We start from the raw sequence: 4,441 nt of genomic DNA, 5'->3' as shown, positions 1-4,441 counted from the left end.
GAGCTCAGTTAAAGAAATAGCTTTCAGCATCTGACAGTACTTGGATGCTTTGGTTGTCACACTGGGGGAGGTGATCTGATTTCTGTGTGTAGAGACCAGGAGTGTCTAGAACAGCCCCTACCACAACTTGGACTGTCTGTTAGGATCTCTGTAAACCCTGACTTCTCCCAGGCACCTAAGCAGAGCCGCCATGCCCCTATACCTCTTACAGAGTGAGATGGACAGCAACCTACTGGGCCCCACGGGTCAGCTCGCATCCACTGGTGCTTTGTCCCCAGTCTTATGGGCCTCCCATGAGAAGACATGGCCCATCCAGGATGTCCTTGGTGTGAGTAGGGGAGCCTCATCATATAACCCAGCCCTCCTGCCTGAAGACCCCCACTGCTGCCCTTGCTGCCCTCACCCCACTCCTGCCTCTTTGTCACTGGCCATCCTGCTTGTCTCATACCTTTGCAAAGTTTTCTGGGTTGTTTATTTGGAAGGGACCATGCATGCCTAGTGACAAGGCTGTGACTTAGATCTAAGGCTATCTTGCATGCCCCCATCCTCCACCACTGCCCATTTTGATGTCCAGCGTCTCATGGGACAGTTGAGTTGAAGTTGGTGCAAACCTTTAACAGTCATCCCTATAGAAAGCTGATGCCTGCCTGGGCTGCCCTGTCCTTGTCCCACATAGACACTATGCAGCCCCATGGTGATCAGTCTCTTTTCAGCTTCAGCATCTTGGGATTCCAGGTAAATCCCTCTGTGGTTAGCTACATTGGCCCTGTCTAGTACCAGATGTATGGCAGGGTTCCCATGACCCTGTGGCTCCGACTATGAGTGGGGGCACAGATGGTCACATTCACTAATGCCCAAGTCTTTGCCTCCAGCCATCAAGGCCTTCTACCCTGGCCAACCCTGCTCTCCCCACAGTGGAGGCCCATCACCTACTATGCTTCCCCTTCTACAGCCAGCAGACACATAGGAAAGCAGGGCCACTGGGAACAGTTCCTGGCAAGGGACTCTTGGTCCTAACAACCACATCCCAAGTCTCCCCAGGTTTCTTGGGTGGTTTTGCAGAGGAATAACTGGAGGTCCCATCCCCAACTATCAGGGGCTCCATGAACACAGGAGCTTCCCAGAACAGAAATGCTCTATCATCTTAAGAAGCTATCCCTACCACTGTCTATTTTGATGTCTGCCAGTATCATGTACACCATGCTAATGTGATTTGTTGCATGACTTTAGTTCACATTGCTTTCCCAAGAAATGTGCTGCCATACACTCCCAGCATACATTCGGTGTGGTTTTGCTGCTGGTGGTTCCTAATAATATATGTGATGGTCATCTTCATTGTTAACTTACCTTGATTTGAGATCCCCTAGGAGACACACCTGCAGATGTGTCTGGGGAGGAGCTTCCTTCCTCTGATAAATGGTCTTCCGCCCCATGCTTTGGTCAATAGCCATGAGAAAAGTAACCAACACTGTGATGTGGAATCCAGGCTACTGGGAATGATCCTCTCAGGTCCTGCTTTTCTCAGGAAGTGGGGTCAGCAGAGGCTGTGGGCGTGCTTTGGAATGAATTCGACAATCTTTGAGGTACTTTCCAACAAGTAGAGCTGCTTCCTGTCCCCCTGAACACGGCTGGACCCAGAAGCCAGCTTCTCGCAGAAGCACGCAGCAGCAGAAGGGACAGCCGAGGGACCAAGACTCCCAGGAAGAACACAAAAAGACTTAGCATTGGTCTTGGGATGTTCTCACCTCTCCCATCTGCCATCCCTTATTCTAAACCTCAGCTGTCACCATGCACCCTATGGGGAGGCCCGTGTGAGAAAGGATGGAGAGAGACCGAACCCACAACACGTGAGGACTCAAGGCTGGCTGACAGCCACGCCCAGCTATCCCCACAGCTGAGCTGCACCTCTGTGCGCACCCATGAGCCCCACTGTGTACTGAGCTAGCACTAAATGCTAGGAGCATCAGATGACAGAGAAGGATTCCCTGGGCCCTTGGGATCCTGTGCTGACAGCAGAGGAGGGAAGTAAACCAACACCTTGGTAACCAGTGAGGGCTTGCAGGCACGTGGACTATCTAGGCACATAAGCCTGGAGTGTAGTGCAGAATGTTCCCCTCTGCGGCTCACGTGTGTGGCCTCTGCAAGGTGGCAGAGCTCAAAGACAGCTGTTGGTTCTGCCGGCCAATGCCATGCACAAACATTTAAGGATGCATGCACCAGCAGGAAAAAAAATACTGAAGGGAGGTGTGGAGGGAGGAGGCATCAGCCAGAGACCTCGTCAGGGAATCTTATTAACCACACAGTGCACAGCTGTTAATTACATAAAAATTAAATTGGCGATAACTCAAGCAGAAACCTCCAATTTGACACCTCTCTCATCCCTTGCTACAGAGACAGCATAATCTTAATTAGCAGCAGAATCCAGTCCTTTGCCCTCCTGTTCCCTAGCCCATTGCTTTGGTTCCTGGGTCAGCTCTCACAGCCCTGATGCAGAGTGCAATCCCAACTGGCAACCCCAGAAGGTGGAAGGAGGGAGCCTGGGCAGAGGAGGACGTGAGGTCTACACTGTTCTTCACGGTGGTCAGGGCTGAGTTCTGACATGGAGGTGTTCTGCATTGTGGCCTGCCCACTGGAGAGCCCGTGGCTCCTGTAATGTCCTCTGCACCATTTGCCAGGGAGGGAAGCCCCTTCCCTGTTGCTTGCCGCTGGCTGCCAAGGGTGAGCCTGTGTTACACATTCAATGCAGAGCCCACCTGGGAGTTGGAAAACTGTTCTGCAGGTTCCAGAGCTGCAGTCAGTGGGGCTCAGCTGGCAAGCCCTGCCCCTCCCACCCACACAGACACAGCTAATGCAATGCACTGTTCTGCCCCCTGCCACTGCACCACCGCTTCTCAGAGGAAAGACCGCAAAGGATGCCCAGAGCCCCTTCCCTCCCAGGATGCATGCACTCCTTCTCCATTTGAAGATGCTCCTTCCCTCCCATGTGTCTCCATGTGCTACTTTAGAGACCTAAGTCACAGTGCTATATGATGAGCTCCTCTTCTGAGTGTACAAAATAATTTGATTATGGATAATGGAACTGCCTTGAATAATTAAGCAGCTTCTGGAACCAAGGCAAAGTCCAGAAGCCGCCTTTCCTTTATACTTAGTACTGGGAAGCTAAATGCAGATGTGGTCAGGCCCTGTCCTGCCCAGGACTCAGTATGCCTTCTGACTGGGCTCTGGGGTGATGCCTGGATCCAGGCTCACAGCAAGTCCGTCGGAAAGCCCCGTCCTCCATGCCTCTGGGCTTGCTCCCTCCCTCCTCTTCCCTAAGTAAGCTCATTCTCCGTGGTGCTGGGCTTGGACCCCATGCCTACCCCCACTTTCTTCAGCAAGTTCACCTGTGCTGAGGTTTCTCCCACCCCCTGGGAAGTAATGGGTTCCTGTGTGTTCATCTCCACGAACATCTAGAAACTGTCCATAGAAAACCCAATACAATTCCAATAAAGTGGAAAGCATTTCTCAGTTCTTAATAGAACAAGGAAATTTAAGAGTAATTCAGAATTCAGCATATGAATATTTCTAAATTAGTTATCATTTAGGTGTGTATCCTGTGTACAAAAATATATATTCATTACACATCAAGGAAAAATTTACAGATATAGAGTACGTGCTGTATAAGTGGGCTCCCAACATTTTCTTGATGCCCAGTATATGGATATCTATTGATTTATCTATAAATGATTAATCGTAATATGGCACAGATGTGAAACGTAGCATACTCACTGTCCTGTGACGACAGCACTGGTTATCTGAGTTTTGACTATTCCATCTGTGCACTGTATACCTGCTGAATGTGCGTGCCTTCCCCAAATATACACAGACCTCTTTTTTGCAGCTGAGATAAGTTTAACTTTCTACTTGAATCTATCAAGCAACTTCTAGGAAAGAAAAACCACAGGCTTTTGATACCATATCTTAAAGGGAGCAGTAGGATCTGAGATTTACCAGTATGTTTGAAAAGCTAAGTCCTGCATTACTCATAGGGAGAATGCAAGGATGGTTCAATGTTAGGGAATCTATGAAATTCCTATATTAAAAGATAAAAGGAGGAAACGACACATCCATCACAGAGCTTTTTACAGCCAGCTGAAAGCTGTCCATGAACCAAGCACACATCAAAGTGGATGGAGTGGATGAATTAGTGATAGACAGCCCTCAGAATGGCCTGTTATGCAGCCATCTGAAACAGTTAGATAGACCTGTGTGTCCTGCATGGGAAGAATTTCAACATTAATTATTAAATGAAAATAGAAAGCAGAAAGGCAGGAGTATATTAATATCTAAATACATGAGACATAAATGTGAATAAAGTATTTTATGTATTTATATAAATATGATGCATAATTTATGTATAAATTATGTAGGTATAATTCACAAACAATTGATACATAACACA

This window comes from Mesocricetus auratus, unplaced genomic scaffold (genome assembly GCF_017639785.1).
Source record: "Mesocricetus auratus isolate SY011 unplaced genomic scaffold, BCM_Maur_2.0 Super-Scaffold_100010, whole genome shotgun sequence".
NCBI lineage: Eukaryota > Metazoa > Chordata > Mammalia > Rodentia > Cricetidae > Mesocricetus > Mesocricetus auratus.
The sequence above is the reverse complement of the archived record's forward strand: the minus strand, read 5'-3'. Positions refer to the sequence as shown.